This window comes from Vulpes vulpes, chromosome 7 (assembly GCF_048418805.1).
Source record: "Vulpes vulpes isolate BD-2025 chromosome 7, VulVul3, whole genome shotgun sequence".
NCBI lineage: Eukaryota > Metazoa > Chordata > Mammalia > Carnivora > Canidae > Vulpes > Vulpes vulpes.
The window spans coordinates 99,310,627-99,334,308 of record NC_132786.1 but is presented as its reverse complement, the minus strand read 5'-3'; the positions used below and the strand labels follow the sequence as shown (position 1 = coordinate 99,334,308).

Below are 23,682 nucleotides of genomic sequence, written 5' to 3'. Positions count from 1 at the left end.
TTTTTTTAGCTTAAAACAATAATCATTTTATTGTCTATCATAGTTTCTGTAGATCAGGAATTTGGAAAGGACTCAGCAGGGAGATTCTGACTCAGTGTCTCTTATATACTTGAAGTCACATGAGTGGCTATAGTTGGAACAGCAGGGAGCTGGAGCAGCTGGAGGGGGCATGCCCATGCATTTTTTGTCTCTTAATGTAGTCTCAGGGCCATTCCATATGGTTTCTATACATGGACTAGTTTGAGCTTCCTCATACCTTGGACTCAGAGCAGTCAGACTGCTTATCTGTTGGCTCAGAGCTCCAAGCACAAGTATTGCTACTAGGAAGGCATAGCTATGTTACTTTTTATGACCCAGCTTCAGAAGTCACAATGTCACTTCTTCCATACTCTGTTGGTTAAACTGTTACAAAAGCCAACCTATTTTTAATGGTATGGGATATAGACTCCACCTCTCTATTTAATAATGTCAAATTCACATTTAAGAAAATCCCAAACACGTAGTATGGGAGATACTGGATTTGTGGTTCTCTTTGGAAAATACAATCCCTTCACAGGGGTCATGTTATCTGTTATGGTTCTTTTTTTTTTTTCATAGGAAAACTTAAAATATTTTATTGGAGTAATCTAGAAAATTTGAGAATTGTTACATCTTTGGTATTTATAAATGTAGTAACTTCTGTGGGTAAGTATACAGGGACTTACAGGATCAGAAGATACAAATTGAAACATTCTAGCACCTTTTAATATAAATAGAAATGCAGTGATGTAGAGGTAAAAAAAAAAAAAGATCTTTAAATAAGTTGGTTTTTTCCCCACCAGTTCTGCATAGCCTTCTCTAGGTCAAGCAGACTCCCCACTAAGCAGGGAGCCCAGGACCCTGGGATCATGACCTGAGCTGAAGGCAGATACTTAACCAACTGAGCCACTGAGGTGCCCATTTCTAGTCATCTTTTACATGAGTGTATATGTGTGTATGCATATGCATGCCAAATGGTATTGCCATTTGTTTGCCTTTATTCTCTATCTTGCTAATGATTGTATAGCATGTGGCTAAATCACAACTGCTTTAAAATTCTGCTCATAAGGCTTTTTTCCTTTATGAAGATATGTATAATTTATGACTTTCTAATTGATTCATTTTACAGAAACTTTAGTTTTATTTATTTGTAAATTTATCGTAAGCATTATTTTAAAATAAAATTAAAGAATTACTAATTTTTAAATAAAATTAGGGTTTTTTTGTTTTTTGTTTCTTTTTTTTTTAACTAAAAGAAGGAGGTAGAAATGAAAGTAAATTCTGCAGTATTATTTTGGATGACACTTTATGTACTCTTGACTCACTTTTGTGATTTCCTCTTCATTCATTTTGTTGTTTAATTCTTGTGTTAATGAGTGCTCTGTTGTCATTGTGTACTTCCTATTTAATTTGAGCAATTGTACTTATTCCCTTATTCTAATCCTTATTTCAGAGCATGGTTCTGAAGTGATTGCTTCCTGATGGTTATGCGATGATCTCTCTACAGTTACTGGAGGGTGTGGAGAGGGAGGGTGGTGTGAGAGCAGGGATTGGCTTCAGGCCAAGAGGATGCCAACAAGTCCATTGTGCTGAGCAAGGCAAGCCAAACCCTTCACCTGTGTACTTCACTGGTATCTTCTTGCCTTGAACTGCTGCCTCCGACACTCCACTGCACACTCTCAGGTCTCCTTCTCTTGTGTAATCCCCATTTACCTCAGATAACTTTATTTGGGATGGTCCCCACTTCTTGATATGTCTGGACAGGAGAAGGTCCAATCTGCCAACTCTATATGTGGACTATATTCCCACCTTTGTAGATAAGGAATTTTCCTTCTACTCTCAGCTTCCTGTGCAAATCTTTATAAGCCACATAATCTGTGTCTTAGTTTCTTATCTGCAAAAAGAGGTAATAACACTGGCTACTCTTAAGATAACCCTGAGGATTAATAAACTGGCATTCAAAAGCACAAGTGTCTGAAATGATACGTCTTCCAAAATTCAAATTACTATTATTACTACCATCCTCCCTTTTTACAGCCAGCAGGATAATAACTCATATAGGATCTAGTATTTATGGAAGGCTTTGGATTTTTAAAAGTACTTTATATTGTTTAATCATTTGGAAAAGCCTCTTCCTGCATAGTCTCATCATCATACTTCTTTGGGCAAAGGATTTACTGAGTCTTCTGTAGATCTCCCTTTCTCATGAACTCTTCATCATCATGCCAATTGATATTATTATTTTTTAGCCCTATTTTGTCTCTCATTTGAAAGATTTGTTCATATCAAGGCTGCTTGGAGTGTATGGGATTAATTCTTATGATTAATTGGATAATATATATGTAACTTGACTTATAAATTGGTAACACTCAAAAAAATCTTGTTTCATTAGAGAAAAACTGAAAAGATTAAAAATGTGGCTGAGATTTGAATGGAGAACTCCAGAATGGAGGCTAGGACCAGGGGCTGACTTCAGGAGCTTATCAAGACATGATTGGATAATCAAAAGGTGGAGCCTGGACAAAATGTTTACTTGTCTGGGTAAGCCTTCGGTGTTTACATTGGCCAATTGATCCCCTTTCATCCTCTGATGCCTACTAGGAGACTAACATCCATTAAACTCAAGTCTTTGGCAGTCCTGCTTTATTCATTGTTTACATCCTGAAATAGCATGATTCTTTTGGCTCTTTATCCCTCTTGATCTCCCATGCTGCATTTGGATTCAATGGCTAAATCTGATTCAGAAAAGTCCCTGGGACTTTACTTAGGGACTAGTTTAATTACTGCCAGGTTTTTCCCAGTCCTCCTGAAAGGAGATCAGACATTGCTTTGATCAATATCTTTTTGTCAGTGGTTTGCTTCTCTTCCCACCATACTGCATGCCTCAGGTATCTGATGCCCTCAGGAACCTCCAGATGTTGTAGTCTTCCTGAGGTTTCTTCACTAATACCCACTCTTCAGACCCTTCTTTTAATTCCTCTATCTGGATGGGTCAGTGCCAGACAGGAGGAAGACCTTCTGCCCTCAGGACCTTGCTATTTCAAGGTTTCACCACTAGAGAGTGATGTTTTCTTCTTATGATCCTTTAAATGGTTTATGTTGAAATGGATTTTGTTAAATAAATTTTTCCATAAATGAAATTGTCTATATATCCTAGTGAAAAAATAAGCCTGTATATTGTGTGGAATAAAAATTGAAACATACAGTAAAAACATTTCTCCTAAAAGCCATGATATTAAGCCTACTACTAAATGATCAAAATTTGATTGAAACTTTTACTGCTTCAGTTGAAATTGAGTGTGAAGATTTGTGACTTTGAATTTTGCAGTTCAAATATGGGTTTTTTAACTTTCCATGGTCTATCTAGTTTTTCTGAAACCGTTGTGCATAATGCAGTTACATTTTACTTTCTTGGTTTTCATCTGGAGACATTTGTAAAATAAACCATGCCTCTAAGTTAATTAATTCCTCAGTTAATTCATTCCCCAGTTATTCCAAGTTAATTAATTCCTCAGTTAATTCATTCCCCAGTTTATTGATGGTACCTACACAAGAATATGTGCAGGTTTTTCTAAATGGACAAAAGAATTTGATATGTATAATCTTAAAAATCAAAGTCTGGCCAACTTTTAATGCCCAAGAAAGAAAAACGAGTTGTCACTAAGATTCCACATAATCTTTATCTTAGCTATCTTTATTTAATATACAAAAAAAATGCAGGGCCACATGATTCTTTACTCAGAAGGTCAAAAAATTTAGCTCTACGGAGATTGCATTGGGATGAGGCAAGTGGCAGAACCAGTTGACAGCAAATCTGAGAAGAAAGGAGAGCATTTCCTTGTGGATAGGCCTGGTAGGAGGAAGAAAGAGAAAATAGCATTTGCTGCTTCATTGATTTTAAGAAAATCTCAGACTCTTTAATTTTTAACAAAATCCCAAATCACTCAACTCTTTTCAAGCACCACAATTTTAATGTTAAACCGATTTTGGGATTTATCTTCCTGTTGTGAAAAAAAATAAACATTTGGAAGTCAGGGACCTAAAATCGATATTGACCTCATAACCAACTAGGTTAAGTTTTTTTGGTAACTCATAATTTCAATGTTTTAATTTCCATATTTATAAAAGAAGACAACTGAAGTTGATCAGTAGTATTTAAATACGCACCATGGAAAACCAAGTTCTGTGGAATGACTCCAGAGCTCCTCATTCAGTGAACAGGACGGTAGCAAGGTGAGGGTAGTGAACTTTTATCTTCCTTCCTTTCAAACAGATGGGCTTTGCTTTTATTTATTTATTTTACAACTGTATTTCTTTAAGTTCTGGACAACATTTCTTTAAAGAAATAGATTCTCCATGCATGAGAAAATTATGTTAGGAACTAATCAATTAAATTAAAACTAAAGTCTTTTCAGTTCTAAGGATATGTTTTCTGTGATAATCAATGATAACATATATCACATACAACAGAAACATATATACATATACCAATACACACTGTTATATATTTATATGTTACCTTTCCCCAATATGACTCGAAGTATCTAATCATAAAAATATACACACAATAAAATTGAAAACAGTTAACAATAGAAGCTAAGCCTCACATAATAATGACAGGGTATGGTTGTTTGGGATTGGAAGAGGAAATGACTTATATCAAACAAATCAAAGGTGGGAATATAGGGATATTACTGCAAATGTATAAAAGCCCAGCCTAAGCTTCCTTAGTAGCCAAAGGAAAATCCAAAGCACGAGGTGATGCAGTATTTTAGTAAAAGAAAACATTAGGAGGAAGAAACTTTTCCTATCCCTAAACTCTGAAAATAATTTGCCATACAGGACTTTATATGAGAACACCACAGACAAATTCTCTGATTACAGTTTTACAAAAATATTTAGAAATTTCATATATGGTCACATCTCCTCTGTACCATGAGTAAAACCCAAGGAGGTCAGTGCTGAGCCATCACTCTATAAAGGCCATTTTGATAGGCTGGAGTAAAATGCTTTCCTTTTTAATACTGTCTCTTGATTGAAAGTGATTTAGAGACTAAGACTAGAACTGTGTGTGTAAATGGTTCCTGTATCCTCTTTTAGTCCCAGCATGGCTTTTAAAGAAAAGATGTGGTAGGTGAGTTTAAATTCACATTGTGAAGACACACCCGAAAGGGAGGCTTTCCATATTGCTCTTGAATACAGCACAGTGATGTTTTGTGTGGAAGTAAAGTACCTGACATAGTCTTGCCTTCCTAGTTGCCTACTGAAGCTCTGCCACAAGAGCCCAGAGGTTTAGCTGGCTTGGCCATCACCCTAATGAGGCACAGTGAAAGAGGGAGAGCTACTTCAGAGTCTCTCTTTACTTCTGCCACGAGTTCAGTTTAAAATGGCTTTCCCTGGGTTACTCTAAAGAAAAGTAAAAGGAGAGGACATGGGGGTGGGATTTGGTTGCACTGTTTTGGAGAATAGAAGGAGAGCTGGGTCCCTTGCTTCTGTCACCAGTGAACTACATCCAAACCTGGCTTCCCTTTCAGAGATAAAACCCACTTAACAGTGTGGTTTCACAAATTCCTTATTTTTTAAATGTACCCCATTTCATTTTGGACAGAGTTGGAGTGTGGTGACAACAGACTGGATCTTGGTGATCACATCTTGACGAACCTTCCATTTTACAGATGGACACATGAGGCTCTCAGCAAGCAGAGTGTCACTGCAGTCACATAACTAGCTGGCCGCAAACCTAGAACTAGCTTCCAGATCTTGAGATTTCCCACCAGCATGCCATAATATCCAAAAAATTATTATATAGCTAATGTTTGCTTTAAATAAGTGTACTTGAAGGTGTGTGTGTGTGTGTGTGTGTGTGTGTATCTGTGCACTTTAATCCATTCCTTTTTGTATAAAGGTGGCAGATGTGGAGATGGTGACAGTATTGGCTCTTCGATTTCTGGCCCCTCACAGTTTTACTTTGTCATTCATGAGGTGAAAGAGGAAGAGAAAGAAGACAAACTTCCCCATGAGTCTGAGTTTACCTTCCTAATGACAAATTTATTTTCCCACATCACATTTTGCAAAGATATGAGAAGTGGACTTCCACAGCCCAGTTGGTCTGCTTTCCTGAGATTTGGGCAGTACAAGAATTCCCTGAGTTTAGCCACAGCTTTTACAGGATATGTCTTATAAAACCTCATATGCTGATTTCTGAGAGAGCTTGCATCACTTACAATGACCATAATGGGATGTGACTTAGAAGAAAAAATGTGAAAAAAAATTAAAGACAAAGTTGCATCTCATGACCATCATCTCAACCATTCTCACTTCTCCAAATTTCTTTCCAGTTTTTATCTGTAATGTATACATTTTTATACTTGCAATCATAGTTTATATAAACTTTCCAAATTAGCTTTTTCACTTAACCATACTATAAACAATTTCTTGTGTTGTTAGAGTTTTTGTAAGTAGTTTTTAAAAAGATGACATTGTGCCCTCAGTTGATAGTTTATAATTTATTCAATTATTCATCTGTTATAGAACATTTGAGTTATTTGCAGTTTATTTTTCTATTATATATCATGCTCTGATAAGGAGTTTTATAAACTTAGCTGCCCTTCTTCCTTTTGAATTATATTCCTGGGGAAAATATAAATTACTGAGAAGGGCTAAAAGAGTTTTAGGATTATGAATATACATTCCCCAGGGATAGATTCTATTTTGTGGGGCCTGAAATTTATACAACTTGGGAAGGGGACCCTTTGAGAGAAATAATACAAATTGTAAACATAAATTTTTAGGGGCCTTCTCAGTGTTTTGAAGGAACTCATCACACTAAGGGGCCATAAGCTCAACTTGTATCAACTTCATATTGTCAAAGATTTTCCTTCAGATATTATATTAATTTTCAAATTCATAACTCAGATATGAGAACACTTTATCCCCGAATACTGTGTTTTGTGATTTAATTACATTAGCCAGTATAACCTGGTTACCTTTAAAACGGATAATTTGCTTTAGTGTGCATTTCCTTGCTTATTAGAAAGACCACATTCCTTATCTCTTGCTACATAATGAACTATCCCAAAACTTAGTGGCTCAAAATAAGCATTTTATTACGTCTCACAATTTGATAGCCGTAAGGTTCAGGTAGGGATTGGTTGGGTGGTTTTCTGCTCATCATTGTATGGACTGTGGTTCTTGGTTTGCAGATAATCTGGTTTGGAGGGTTCAAGGTGCCTTCACATTCATGTTTGGCACCTTGCAGGGACTGGCTAGGAGTTGGAGCTCTGCTGGAACTGTCAACAAGAGCACCCATATGTAGTATCTCCACCAAGGTGGTCTCAGGGTAGTTGGATTTCTTACATGGCAGCTGATTTCACCCAGAGTAAGTTTCCTTCTTTCCTCCCTCCCTCCCTTCCTCTCTCCTTCTCTCCTTCTCTTCCCCTCTCTCTTTCTCTCTCTCTCTTTCTATTCCAGAATAAGTTTTCAGAGAGACCTGAATACAAGGCTGCAAGATTTATTATGATCTACACTTGGCAATCGCAGCAATCCCAGTTCCTCCTGGATTCTATTAGTCATGCAGATCACTAAGGCTAATATAAAGTTGTAGGGATTCTCAATGAGAAGAGTAGCAAAGAATTGAACTACTTTATTTACCAAAGACTAAAAAACATTTCTTGATTGCTTACTTCTTGTATTAGTTATCTGTTCATGAACATCATATGTTGGAATTTGAACAGAATTATAAAGGTTTAAGTAAAACATTAATGGCTTCATGGCAGTAAGAAAACACAGATACCATTTTGTAATTTGCAAAAACTGGCTAAATGTGCCTTTACTAAAGTTGGAAAAATCAGATTTTTTAAAATAGCAGGCTTAAACAAAATCACTAGTTTATAGAAATATATTATATATTACATATTGTATATTATATCCTTGTCTTCTATTTATATCTTATTTGTTTATCATTTTATTCCTTTGGTAAGATTATAAGAACAAGATGCCAGATTCTCACTGGCAAATTTAGATATAACCATTTTAAACAAATACTACAGAGAAATTGGCACAGAAGATAAAAGATGTTACAGCCATTCGCCTATTTTCTTTCAGTCTCCCCTTTTTCCCTACTATGTTTTTCTATGTATGATAGGCTTCTGATACTCCACAGTTTTTATTGCCAGCAAAATTCCAGTTAGCTCTTGCTAATGTGATATCCTGGCAAGAGGCTGAGAAGTGAAAGAGATGCAAAGTGACTCACCTCTTATTTGTAGCTTTTGGGTCTCCATCTACAGCAGCTAAAGGCTATGGACTCCAGCATCCTCTGGCCATTCCAATTACCCATAATTCAGAATTCTTCCTTGGTTTCATGACCAGTGCCACCTCAGATATCCTAGCATCTGCCAAGTGGTGCTCCCCTTGGCTCTGCCAGCACCTGTAGGCAGAGCCTGTTGGTAGCCTCAGCTCCAGGTGAGTGGTACCTGCCTGGCAAATCCAGTACCAGTTATAGAGGCCCCAGCTGTGTTTTCAGATCAATGTGTAACACACCTTGAACCAGGTTCCTTACCTCCAGCTGAGGTGTGAAGGACCTTGTATGGTTTCTGTTTTCCTTACAGGACCCTGTAGGTGCTGTGTTACTGCTAGTCATTTGTAGACATGGATAAAATGTCTAAGGAAGAATGTTTTGATTAGTGCAGCTGGCATGACAAAAAGAAAGGTGAGTGAGTCATTCAAGAAATATTGGAGCTTTCTTTTCTGAGTTTTTACTATCCTCCCTTGTTTATAGGCTTTGTGTCATAGTACCAGTTGTGTTTTTCAAGGGAAGACTGTATTTTCACAAAACAGAAAGCAAATATTATTGGGAGTAATACTCATTTTTCTTGTCAGCGTCTAATAGAATTTTTAACAGAGAAATCACAGTAATATGTCCACTGATCATTCTGTCATTAACAGTTCCACAAACAGGCTCTCAAAAATAAAATAAAAAAAAAAGGGTGGGTTATTATTAAAAAAAAAAAAAAAAAAGCTTGTGATTAATCCCACACATACTTTTTTTTTTAAATTTTTTTTTAATTTTACAAAAACAGATTTTGGCTTTGTTGCATTTGAAGAAATGAACTGCTCCAGAATTTTCATGCTTTAGAATGTAATCTCTGCAGTCCGTGGGAAGGGGAAAAGGCACTGCTAATTCCTTTTTGAACAAAAGAATCAACAGAATGTTTGTTTGTTAATGCCTTGACTCTCATACTCTTAGTTAGTTCTGCAAAATTTGATTTGAGCAAAAATTTTTTATTTATTGTCAAGATCCAGTAATGTTATATTAGTGGTTTGTTAGCTTATTAGCCAATTTCTGGTTTCAGATACTATACAAATGCTAAATAGTAATTAAAATAATAGGATCAAAATGTTTTGAATAAAGGAAAGTAAGTAGAAAACTTGAAAATTAAACATTTAATTTGGCATAATTGTAATTTTCTTTGATATTCAGCAAACAAAAATAATCTGGTATACATACATTTGAATAAACATGAAGTGTCCTGATTTATTTTTTACCATTTTAAGCCTTTTCCTTTGGCTATTAATTGTATATTTATCCTTCTATCTTTAAAGTACCACTTATTTATACTTATTCTATGTCCTAGATGTCGTTATTTTATTAAATCACTTTGGAATACAAAAGACTGGTTCATGGGGGAGGCAGGTGGGGGGCAGTGAAAAGGTATTAAGATCATTAGGTTGCCAGTCTTGTAAGATGAAATGATTATTAGAATCAAGGGATTGGCATGAAATACTAATTTATGATAGAATTTTAAGAATTTAAGAAATTTTCTTTGTTTCCATTATGGTTTCCTCTTCATCCTGTTTTACTCTAAATGTGTCCCTCTTTGGGAACAAACTATAATTTAATCACCATGGCCCATAAATTATGCAAAAAAATTTTCATAAGAAGAGAACATATCTTGTTAAACATTGGAAAATAGAAAAAAGGACAATGAAAATCGGTATTAAGATTCTAACTATTTATACACGTCTTGATAGTACTTTAAAATGTTTGTCGGGGATTGCTGGGTGGCTCAGCAGTTTAGCATCTGCCTTAGGCCTGGGGCGTGATCCTGGAGTCCCGGGATTGAGTCCCACATTGGGCTCCTACCTGGAGCCTGCTTCTCCCTCTGCCTGTGTCTCTGCCTCTCTCTCTCTCTCTCTCTCTCTCTCTCTGTTTCTCTCATGAATAAATAAATATAATTGTTTTTTAAAAATAAAATGTTTGTTGCAATCTTGTTTCCCTTTCTCTGATTTTCTAAAACATGGTAATAATAATTATATGCATTTGATTTTGGACCACATTTTAAGCTTTTCTGACTTACTGTAGTCTTATAACATACTTTATGCTATAACATACTTCCATCCAGATTATTTTTAACAGCTGCATAATATTCCAGTGAGATGATGTTTTTTAATTTATTCAATTTTGTCTACATTACAAGATATTTATGTTAATTTACTTTGGCATTGAAATTGTGTAGTAATGAATATCTTTATGTATGATTAAACTATTATTATTTAGATTTCCTTAGGACTCTCTATAAACTCATTCTCTTTCTTCAAACAAAATAATCCAAATTCCTAAGTCAATCCTTAGATATTTTTATGTGAATCTCCTGAAAGTTTCCGCATCATATTTTAATAATTCTCCCACTGGGACTGATCTTATATTTTCAGTATTTCTGGCTCCTGTTTATTTATTTTATTATTTTACCCACTTTTCTGTATGGTTTTAGATTTTTATGGTGTTCCATTCTGACCGCAGCCATAATTTCACACATTGTTGATTAATATAATAATTTATTTCAATTCTTAGTACAAGGAATAAATATTTTGTATTTTTGGAAGTTTCCACTACCCCCACCACCCACCTCAGGAGCGTTCAAGAATCATTTAGAATGCTGTTGGTAAATGCTTCATCTTCCTTATATTGCAAAACTGAAAATTAACATCCCAATTATCAAGTTCCTTTGAGTACATAAGGATCAAAGACACTTTTAGATTACAAGGAGAGGCAATAAAAGAACATGAGGAAGTAAGGAAGAAAAACAGCCGGAGAAGCCCAGGAGCAAAACTTTCCTGAACTGAGACCCCATTGTGGATATAATAGGAGCTCTGGCCATAGGGTGGTAATTCTTGCAGGGGTTCCATCAGAAGCTCCCTACCCCAGGTCTTCTGCAACAAGGACTTTAGGAATGTTGCCCACGGATCACTCTGCATATAGCAGTAGGGAGTGTGGGCTCTGGAACAAGATTTGTGGGCTTTGGCTCCTGTCCCATTTACTCCCTGGAGTATGATGTTGGATAATTGAATTAATCTTTACGTACCCAAGTTTCCCCATCTGCCAAAAAAAGACAATAATATGGTGTATCCCCTAGCACAGCTGTGCTGATTAGAGGAGACAACAGATACAAAATACTTGGATAGATGCTTGGCACAGAGGATGCCCAATGAGTGCTAGCTGTCCATAGTTGCTACAAATTTAATTTAATCTGTACTAGACAGTCTTTTTCCTATTTCTGTCAGATTTCTCATGTTTTCAGGATCTTTATTTTCTATTACTATATTTTATTTGCAATGATTTAAAAATACTAAAAGTTAATTTTTCTCACTTTGTTCTGTTTTCATTCTCTTCCTTTGATAATTCAGCAGAATTAATTTTCTATTTCATTTTTATTCACAGTTAAAACCTATTTAAGGAATGTTTCTATTCCCTTCTGTATATTTTATAAGTACCATCTCATTTTTAGCTTGGACAGCCAAACCAGTTTTAAAAATCTTCCTTATTTCTTGCCTCTTTTCCATGATTACATGTTGTTTTCAATTTAGTTTATGTATGTCTGTGTGAGTTTGATTGGAATGCTCATTTTGTCTATTATTTGAATACCAAAAGATATATGCTAGAGAAATAAATGTTTTAATATAGTTATATAAAAAGCTTATAAGAGATAAGTAGCTAGGATATTGACAGAATTTTAAAGAGCATTTTGTCTCTTATTAGTTCATTTATTATAATGGCAAACTGTAGACCTGTGTACACAAAAAATTTCTTGGTGATTCAGATTCGATTTTTCTACTTCTTAGAGAGGACTGATAACTATTTACCCTCTATGGTCTTAGTAGGAGGTTGAAGAGAAATATGATATGTGTTTAGAAATGTGGAATAGGGAATGTAAGGGAATATTGAAAATTTTATAAATCTAAGAGAAGGAAAAGAAAAATAGAAGCAAGTAAGTAAAATATGACATAAGATAGTAGAAATTGATGTGGGAAACAAAAGCAGAAGAAAAATCATTAAATTTCCTTACTATCTACAGCCCATTGACAAGTCCTTGAAATAGGCAGAGTGACCTTCCTCTAAGGACTCAACTGCCTTGATGTTAATACTTTGCAAAGGGCAAAAGGCAATCTTAGCCCAATCCCCAGGATCCTTTAAGTATACTTTAACATATAAAAGTTCCTTTAGAAATTTCCTTTATCTCTAAGCCCCCAAGATCCATGTTGGCAATCATCCCCCAAAACATATGGCCCACCCATATATCTGAAAGGTCTCATGACTAAGGTTTTATTAGACAATAACAAATGATCCTTTCCCAATAATACCTAGTTCCCTCAAGGTTCTGGAAACCTTGCTCCCAAAATTCCTTAGAGACTTATGCTGTCCCTAATCCCTTCCCAATATGAAAGTCTATAATGGGCTACTCCTCATGACCCAGTGCAGCTCTTTCTGCCTACAGGTCCTGTCCCTGTGCTTTAATAAAATCACCTTTTTGCACCAAAGCCACCTTATGAATTCTTTCATGGCTATCAGCTTCAAACCCTAACATCTTCTCCTACATCAGAAATGATAAAACTTGGGAGTTTTTAAGTGATTGTAGAAGGATAGCACTCAACTACTTAAAGCTAGAGGTTAATAAAAAGCATAAATTCTTAAAAACCCAGCTATTTGATGTTTAAGGTGGCATATCTAACAATCAACCACAGGAGTTGAAATACAGAAATAGTAAAAGATAGCCAGGTAAATACTGTATTTCTTTGAATTTAAGATACCATACATTTTAAGGCACACTTATTTTATGTAATACCATAGTGAAAAAGTCAAAGCCAATTAAAATCTGACATCAGTTGCATATGCATCTTGATTTCTAGAGATATTAAACTTATCTTAATATCTTAATATCTTAAAATTGTAGAATATGATAATGAAAAGAAAGTGGTATGGCAATACTAATATCACATGAAATAAATTTAGGTCAAAAAGTATTCAGGGATAAATAGAAACACAGAGGAAAATAAAGAGAAAATCCATTTTAGGAAACAGCCTTTGCATACTTGCATGGGCTTAACAACAAAGCCCTGAACCTTATAAAGCAAAAAATTACTGAATCACAAGACAATTTAACATCTTCAAAATTTTGTTTGGAAATTTTTTCATGTCACCAGCAGAAACTTATAAAACACCAATTATAAAATAGTTATAAGCATAGAGTATACTTGAACAACATAGTTTAAGAACTTCACCTAATAGACACAAAGGGACTCAGAAATTTCCTACCTGAATTTAGTCATTTGTCCTTTAATTTCAGACATTCTGTATTTCTATATTTCCAACCTTTTAAATGAGAAAAGTGATAATGCATTATGTATCACCCCAAACCCTCAACTCCTTTCCTAAATATGTAACAAAAATAGTAAAGCAGACATACACATTAAATACCACACAGTTAATATAGTAATATAAAGCCAAAAAAAATAACTCAATATTACTTAGTGTCAGTAGCTTCAAAATGCACGTCCTTTATATATACTATCTTTTTTAAAATTAATTTATTTGTTTATGATAGTCACAGAGAGAGAAAGAGAGAGAGGCAGAGACACAGGCAGAGGGAGAAGCAGGCTCCATGCACCAGGAGCCCGATGTGGGACTCAATCCCGGGTCTCCAGGATCATGCCCTGGGCCAAAGGCAGGCGCTAAACCGCTGCCCACCCAGGGATCCCCTATATATACTACCTTGATTTTGAAAAGGCTACTATTGTTCCAGTGTTCTGTTGGTTGGATTTGACATGAAACTTTAAGTTTTCTTGATATTCTTTAGCTAAAAATTTTCCTTTGAGTTTAGGGGAAATAAATATTTTTTTCCCTAGGAAGATAAGTGGTCAAAATATTGTAATGAGGGATTCACATTTCCATAAAATTTATGTACTAAATACTAAGAAGCTTTTACTAGGAAAATGTTAACCAGAGAGATTTTTTTGGGATATACACGTGTAAGGGAAAGAGAGAGTGAGTGAATGCTAGAAAATGCCACCTGGAGCCCAAGAAAACTCTTCCTAAGCCACAGGTAGAACCTAGACTTATGCTAAAAGCAAGTTGTTACATTTTCTTAATATCTGGAAGTGTCTCCATCTAGATCTTATAATTCTAAGAAAAAACAGGAGCCCTGAGCCCTGGTAAAGCAGTGTAAAGGTAAAAGCTTTCCCCCTAACCTAGAGCAAAATTGGTCTTAGAAACAATTCCTAGACTATCCCAGGAACGGCCATGCTACCCACAGGGAAGAGAGAGTCCTACAGTTTTCCTTTATCACCCTGATACCTCATGTCTAGTACAATGTCCTAATACATGTTTTTGCCTCTAGAAGAGTTGCCTTCTAGGGGGTGGGGAATCTTGAGCTGCCATATATTTTATTATTTCCAGTAATATGTCTTACAAACAAAATGAAAACAAATATATTTTTATCACATCATGATTTCATGGCTCTCAATCTTCATTGTATATCAGAATCTCCTGAGAGTTTTTTTCTTTTAATAAAAATAATGATACTGGGCTCCATCCCAGGATCTTGGGATTGGTTTAGGGCATCTACATATATATATATTTTAAGTTGTGAAGTTGATTTTGATGAAGGAACCATTGAGAACCACTGTTGTACATTAAGCTGGTTAGGGCAAATGGTTAGGGAGCTGGCCAGAGCAAAATTCCAGAACAGCAGTTCAAGAGGACCCTGACCTGGCACCAGGTGGTGCTGTGGACACGACTCTGAGCCTCCTGCCATTTTCCCCATCTGTTGGTGAGGAGCCCATGGCTCTCACAAGGGTTTCAGCAGAGAGAAACACAACTCTTAAACCTGAGTATTACCCTTGTTTTTAAAGAAGTGGGGCATAGAGAGGAAGAGAGAGAACGGGCTTGTTCTTGGAAAGATTTGTAGTCTGTTTGGGCTGCTGAGGAGAGGGTTCCATTTTTCAGGCTGATTTAATGAAATAAAAAGGACAATGATGGACAATTCTATTCATTCCATTCTAGATGATTTCCTTTGTGTTTAATTTGCTGTTTCCATTAGAATAATATCTGAAAGTAAAAAAATAAAATGGAATTTAAAACATTAAAATTAATCATTCTTGTACAGCTCAGATATATGTATTTGCTTCTCTTTCTCATGATGGTTTCAAATATTTTAAAAATTTGTGTAGAAAGAAGGAATTTACATTGAATATTTTACATCCTCCTTGTGAGATCATGTGTTTATAGCGCTATATTTGTAATTACAGTGACTAACCATCCTGGTTTTCACTGAGCTGAGAAGTTTCAGATTTAACACTGAGTGGTCCTGGGTGAACCCAGATGGATGGTTGGTCTACCTACTTGTAACCTATATGTTCATTTGGGAAGCTGTGTTTTCCTGTTATTTATCCTTCTAAGTAGAACTCAACACCTCTCATTATTCAGTATAAACTTTTTTTTTTTTGCATCAGTGAGTCATATCAAGATTTCTGAAGATTGTATGTAAGAACTAGATAGTAAGGTTAGCAATGGATACCTCTTAGTGTTTCATTGAGAATATTCTCATTAGTTACATCTTCCTATTCCCCATATCCCTTTTAGGCTGCAATCACCTGCAGTTCTAACTCTCTACCCCATCAGTTGGTTTCCATTCTTACATAGGAAAATTTTAGTTTCTTTTAACTTTTTTCTTTAGTCTTCTTGTATACTCCATCACTACTTGATACTATATTCAAATAAGTGAAATTTTGAAGATTTGTCTCTCAGAAAGGAAATGATCTTCTAGTTTCCAGTATTCAGAGAGCAGTGAAGTATTATTAATAACAAAAATATTTATTGTTTGACTAAATTGTGTGTATATATATATAATCTGTCACATATATCTATAAAATTATCCATCTATTTATCCATTCATCCATCTATCTGAATACATGTATTCACATAGGTACACATATTTGAATTTTCTAGGTTTGTGCTTTGATAAACACTTCCTACTTTGCACACTATTCCCAGTTTACAAAATTGACAAATAAAAACACGGTAAGTCCCTGGAACTTTAAAAATTAGACATGATAAATTGTGGAGAACTTAGGGGAAACTCTTGCTTTATGCATTGGATGATGTGGCATAATGAGTGTTCCTTTTAAAAATCTACCAAACTTCATTCATGTGTTCTACCAAACTTCATTCATGTGTTCCATCTCACAGCAATTACCATGAACACTCTGTTCTCATTTAACAGCCACTGAACATTGACATTTGCTTTCTGTCAAGAAGGTAGACTTTGTCAGATGATATGTAGATGATTCACACCAGTGTTCTAAGTTCAAAACAAGAAAGACTGTGGGTGTATACAAAATGTCTGTCAGAGGCTATGTTTCTCTTGGCAAAGAATATTGGGAATCTTATCACTAGTTCTGTCCACTAAGAGTGGGGCAAGTATTGGCTGAAAAACATTAGATTTTTGTTGAAAAGGGACTGATAAACTATAGTTGGGAAATAATATGGTGTTTTTAAATTATCTTAAGAGGTAAAAAAAAAAAAGCATTTCAGACATTGAATACTCAGTTAAGCTAAAATGATGAAATTTCACAATACCTTTCCTCCTTTCTCTTTTCTCATATTCCTTAAGTATCTTTGTCAGTGGCCACTCTTACTCTTGCTAGAATCAACAGAATTGACATAAATGTGAGAAAATAAAACAAACAAGAATTATCATTTTAAACAGTAATTGGCGTTAATTGGAGATTTGTGGTATTTAATCTGCATAACAGCTTTTTAAAATTAAACAACTTTATTGATATGTAATTCACTTACCACTGCTGCAACTACTTAAAGTAGATATGTTTGCACTCTATCAATGAGAAAAAGTGATGCTCAGACCACTGTATTCATTTGTAACCTTTTTTTCAAACTTGTCTAATTTTAAAGCCAGTATTCTTTCTACTATACCCTAGTGCTTCTGTTGTCACAAGACCAGCACTCTTTTTGGCAGGAATAATGCAAATAATTTTTAAAATGTTCTACAGAGAGTGATGGAAAGTAGATTGAGTTCCAAAATACAACTGGTCAGTAGTCTTTTTTTTTTTTTTTCTCTTAGGAAGTAAGGTTAGAATCTCAAGCCATCTGAGGGAGAGCAACACAAGCTTCTCAAGTGGGTCCAGTTGGAGAAATTGTTTCTATATTTTCAGGAATAACAGGAGGAAGAAATCAGAAGAAAAGAAAGGGAGTCAGCTGATTGTGTTACTTTTTATAGCCATTTAACTATTAAAGCAGTACTATGAAGATTGTGGGCTCGGTATATAATAATAAAAGTAACACATAGAAATACTTGCTGCTTTTCTTCTTCCTCTTCTTCTGCTTTTGCTTCTTTTTTACAGATGATAAATAAAATCACAGAAATGTTTAGCAGCTTTCTCAAGTTTATACCCAGGGTCTTAAAACAAGAGAATTCTAATTTCAAAGCCTGTATTCTCTGTACTTTGCCAAAATGCATTTACACATAACAAACAAACAATACTGCTGATAGGTGAAAAGCAGATCCCATGATGTTAAGTATTCTATAAAGTGGAGGAGTTTTGCAGTATATGAAGCTTACAAGAAAACAAAGAATTAGGCTCAGGGCCTTGGAAAGGGTTGTGCAAGTGAGGGTCCTACAGGTTTAGCTTCATTAGCCACACTGTAAATCCCAACTCTGGTTCCATGCCTTTTGAATCAGTACCTTTTGAAAAATACAAGTCAGGAAGTTTTTTCTTGCACTGAAGGTTGCAAGAAAAAAAAAAAAGGCTTAAGGTCACTGTTACGTAGCCAAAATTGTATCCAAGAACTTATGCAACAATTAAACTTGTTCTGTTACTATGAATAGGTTTTACAGCTAATTTATCTTTGACGGCTATCTAGGAGCATGCAAAACTTAAAGTTGAGAGACACATCACTGGGAATATTATACGGCAACAGTGGGCATTTGATAACAAATTTATTAAATGTTTTCACAATGCAAGTACTAAATCCTTGTTCTGTGACTATAAGGTTAGTACTCATATGCTTTTGTGGGGGAGCAATAGCACAACCATGTTCTGAGGAACATTTCAGCCTATGTTACAGCTACCATATACAAAGGTAGAATTATCTTCTGTTTAAGGCCTACATTTGAGCTACTTGTCTCGATTTTTACAAGAGTATGATTCTCATCTTTAACTTAGCTTATTGTTTGGGTCTTTTTAAATTAATTTTTATAAATTTATTTTTTTATTGGTGTTCAATTTGCCAACATATAGAATAACACCCAGTGCTCATCCTGTCAAGTGCCCACCTCAGTGCCCGTCACCCAGTCACCCCCATCCCCTGCCCACCTCCCCATCCACCACCCCTAGTTCGTTTCCCAGAGTTAGGAGTCTTTCATGTTCTGTCTCCCTTTCTGATATTTCCCACTCATTTTTTCTCCTTTCCCCTTTATTCCCTTTAACTATTTTTTATATTCCCCAAATGAATGAGACCATATAATGTTTGTCCTTCTCCGGTTGTTTGGGTCTTAAAGAGAAAGTGCTGCTCTCTGTCCTCATCAAGAGCTAAAACATCTAACTCTATGCAGGTTGAGAAGTGGAAACAGTTGAAAGAAAGTAAATATGATGGGTTTTACTAGACCAGATGACCTATCCTGGCTTTTTCTAACCTAACATGTAGTCTTAGATCCATATCTGGATTATGAGGCAGATGGCTACTTAGCTGGACTCAATGCTTTCCATCTGATTTGACACAATTGCCCTTGGGCAAGATACCATCAGTGCACATCATGAAAGAGTTCCATGAGAGAAAACAAGTGTTGAACATAGGGTAAAGGGTGGGGTGAGGATGTTGTTCCCAGAAGTCCTGATGATGCTGGTGCTTCTGCTAAGTGATTTATTTGTATTGTATGATCACTGTGAGGCTTGTAACTAGCAATATTTTCCTTGCTGTGATCTCTTTGAGAAAGGGAGAGACAGATTTGTGGTTTATTGTTGGCCATATATGGAACTTAAAAGCATGGTATTCATAAAATTACTTATTTTGGGTTTCCTACCAGCTCTCTGTATCGCCCTAATCACTGGCTTGTGTTTTTAATTTTTTTAACTTTCTGAAGAATAATATGCACTTGCTTGTCATTTAAACACATTGTTGAGTATTTGTAAGCATTTTCAAATTCTTTTTACATTAAGGAAAGGAGTATGGGGGCGGGGAGCTGTGCGCACAGCCCCCCTCCCCCATCCTTAAAATGAATATCATTATGATGGCAAATTTTTATTATTAGTTTACAGGCCTGAGATATTCCTTTTAGTGTATCTACTTAGAGCCTTCATGTTTTCCCTTCCAGACTGGGGCTTCTGTGAAGATTCCTTGGCTATATCATTAAACTAAACATAAAACAATTTCTGATCACTGTTTCTCCGTTCCTGATTTGTGTTCATTAATATGTTATCCTGAACAATTATCATAATTTTCCTGAACTTCAATACTATCATTGATGGAAGGGTAATAAGATAGAAAGGAAGTGATAGACATATTAATGTGGTAATATTAACAAGATGGAATATTTTGAGTTACCAAGATTGAAAGCATCATAGAAATTATTGTGCATTACTAGTACTGCTTATAAAGTATCAGGGTCCGTGCTGCCCACCCCAAAGAATCTAATGAAGCCACTTTCCTTGGGGAAAAATTCCCTATCAGGTTTTTTGAATCTTTGATCATAATGACCAGAGATAACAAACTATTTAATTATTGGTTTATAGAATGTAAACTACTAATGAGAAAGTGCCACAAGCCCATCAGAAGGTGCTCTGGGGGTAACATCTAGTAAGGTCACACACACCATGGTAACATTAAATAAAATCATACCAGGTGAGAATCATCAGCTGATTATAGTTCCTTACCTTCTGAGAGGTATGAGCTTCTCAGACTATTTATTTATTCATTTATTTTTCTGTATATGTATTTATTTAAAGAATTTTAAAGTTTTCTTGAGAGAGAGAATGAGTGCAAGAAGAAACAGAGGGAGAGAGACAAGCAGACTCTGCTTGGGGGCTTGATGCAGGGCGCTAGGCAGGGCTCTACTCAGGCACTCTTGAACCCCCTCACCTATTTAACCCAACAAAGGAACACATTTTAAAGGAATAATTATTTTAAATGATACTGCTTCCCTGGCTACTCTTGCAAACATTCTTCTCCCCACCCTCCTAAAATTTTCTGGGGTCTTGGCTAAGTTGTATAGTTGGTATATATTCCCAGTTGCTTAAGGTCTAGTTTAAACAGTAAAATAAATGAAGAATAAAACTTTGTTCATTGTGGGTTTTTTTTTTTTTTGAGAAAAATAATGGATCATGTAGGATCAGAATAAGTGTACTAAAAAGACATGTTTGACAAGAATATGTCCCCAATTAAATGAGTAGTCAGCTGCTCTTTTCCCACTTATTCATTTTAGCCAAGACTGACTCATGCTTCTTTAGACAAAATTTAAAAAATTCCCTTTTGGGAAAGCAATTGCCATTGAGCATGACATTTAATTGTAAGAAAACACAGGGAAATGACAAATATGGCTAGTGCTATTGCACCTGTGTAAACAAGCAATGCCCTCAGCCCAAGGCCCCCACCATGGGCCTTTCAGTCAAAGGTTTTTCCTGTATACCACATTTCTTTCCTGTATTCATAGAAAAAAAATTCATATTTACGGTGAAGTCCTGCGAGATTGTGTGTGTGTGTGTGTAAACAAAAAGAATCAGAGAAGGAGGATTTGTTGGGGGATAGTGATAACAGCCAGAGAATAAGGAGAAATCTATTAGGCCAAGAAAAGAACTTAGCGTGGTGGTTTTCAGAATGTGGTTCTCAAAATTTTGCCCCTTTCTGTTAACTCAGAACCACAGCATCACATCACTTTGCCACTTTGTTAGAAATGCAAAACCTCAGATGGAATCCCAGACTTTCCGGATCAGAAACACAGAGTGGGTCCAGCAAAACCGTCTTTGAACAAACCCTCCAGGTGATTCTAGTACCACTGATGTTTAGAACCACTGGCATGATCTGCTTGGGTGACTGGAGAAGAAGGCTACTCCACAAAGAATTCTAGCTGACAACCACCTGTACCTTTGTTATGAAACGTTATGACCCTCCAGGACCACAACTGTGTAACTCATCATTCTGATTCTTATGTTGCTGAGAACTTCTAAATGCATTTCACTGGGTTATAAATATTTTTTTACATCAAGGACCGTTAGCCTCAAAGGAATCCTAGATATAATTTGTTCCTTTCTGCTCTTTCCTCTACAAGAAATTAAGGAGTTTTAGGGAGCTTTCTGTCTAAATTGATTTTCCATTAAAAATACACTTTTAGGGCAGCCTGGCTGTCTCAGCGATTTGGCTCCGCCTTCCACCCAGCTCGTGATCCTGGAGACCCCCCGGGGTTGGGTCCCACGTCGTCGGGCTCCCTTCATGGAGCCTGCCTCTCCTTCTGCCTGTGTCTCTGCCTCTCTGTCTCTCTGTTTCTCATGAGTGGATAGGTGAAATCTTTAAAAATACACTTTTATCTTTTTGAAAAATACTTTTTCATTTAAACATTTTTTATTCATTTTAATTTGATTTGCTTAATTTTGCTCAAAGATGTGTATTTAATTTTCTGTCCTAAAGTTTTGGATACATATGGCATGCCAAGGGCTTTAGTTTTGGGCATTAAATTTGGTAAAATCAACCACAAAATTTGAGGATCTGCCAGGAAACTTGACGTTTAAGTACAAATTGCATATTGCAAAATTTGGCTTTTCACCCAAACTTCCCATCTCGTTTCACATAGCAGAGGAAAAAATTGCTATTTCACCGTTTGAATTTTTAAAGTATGCCACATAAGGGATAATTTTTGCATTTGTTTATTCATTATGTATGGAAAACATGTTTTCCCCACTTCTTTTCCTTTTTCCCCTTTCCTCTTTTCTCCTCGTTAATTTTGTTCTTAACTTCTTGATACCAAAAAAAAAAAAAAAAGGCCTTTGGTTTCTTTAAAAAATAGAATAGATGTCTTTGAAATAAAATGTCAAGAACTTGGAAGAAGAGTATGACAAGAAGAATCAAAGGTGAAAGAGGTACAGTTAATACCTAAAGGAGAAAAAGAACTAAAAGTTTAGCATGACTGGTAGTTTGAACTAGAAAGTAGGATACTTTCAGAATATAGGGTTGAGAACCTTGAGTCTGAGATGGGGTATATGGCATCCTGAGTCATGCATGGGCTGTATAGAGTAGCTGTAACGTTCATGAGGAATTATTTCTGGGTCAGTCACTCACCAGCTATTTGACCTTGTAGGTTAGTTATGTCCTGTTGCTGAGATTCATTTTTCTACTCTGTAAAATCTTACTGAAAACATCTATTTTTCAGGATTGTCATGGGACAAAGAAAACATATATGTAAAGAAGGCTGAGTCTCAGCAATGGGACGCTTACTGTTAGTATGTACTGATGCTTTTAGTTGTAATTCATGTTTTCATAATTACATGGAACATCACTGAATTAAAACGCCATATTTACTTATCCATTCATATGGCAAAGAATTCTAGCGTTTTGTTAATATAATGCACATCTGTGTATATTTTTTCTGATATGCATGTACATGGTTTTACTAGAACAAATAATTGAGATTGGAATTGCTGGGTACTAGGGTATAAGCATCTTTCCTAGATAATGCCAGATTGATTTTTAAGTAGTTATACCAATTAACACTTACAGTAAAAATGTATAGGGTTTCCCTTTTTCTCCACATCTTTGCCAAAAATTGGTATTGCAGATTTTAAATCTTGGCAAATTTGATGGGTGTAATTGTATCTCCTGTGGTCTCATTTAGCATTTCCCTGATTTCCAATAAATTGAGCATATTTTAATATACTCTTGGGTCATTTGTGTTTACTTTTTAAAGAAATACTTGTTCATATCTTTTCCAAATATTCTATAACTTTGTTTCTATTTTGGTTACTGATTTATAGGAGTCTTTTTTTTTTTTTTAAGATTTTATTTATTTATTCATGAGAGACACACAGAGAGAGGCAGAGACATAGGCAGAGGGAGAAGCAGGAAGCTCCTACAGGGAGTCTGACGTAGGACTCAATCCCAGGACCCCAGAATCATGACTTGAGCTAAAGGCAGATGCTCAACCACTGAGTTACCTTGGTGCCCCTATGGGAGTGTTTTAAATTTCTTTCTTTTTTTTTTTTTTAATTATTAAGTGGGCTCCACACCAAGCATGGAGCCCGGTGTGAGGCCTGAACTCAGGACCACAAGATCAAGACTAAGTTGAGATCAAGAATCAGATTCTTGGAACGCCTCTCTCTCTCTGTGTCTCA

General features: G+C 35.7%; 1 protein-coding gene across 6 annotated transcripts in view; it reads left to right on the top strand.

The window, feature by feature from the left end:
* Positions 1-23,682, top strand: part of MACC1 (MET transcriptional regulator MACC1) — a 182,498-nt gene that overhangs the window by 136,486 nt on the left and 22,330 nt on the right. The window contains exon 1 of one of the 6 annotated variants that reach the window (XM_072764511.1): positions 4,146-4,251. The exons of 4 other annotated variants lie outside the window; for them this stretch is intronic. The gene's annotated coding sequence lies outside the window, so the exon portion shown is untranslated. Of the gene's footprint in view, positions 1-4,145; positions 4,252-8,622; positions 8,726-23,682 lie in introns of those variants that run through there. One more of the 6 variants, XM_072764512.1, reaches the window with a different exon arrangement.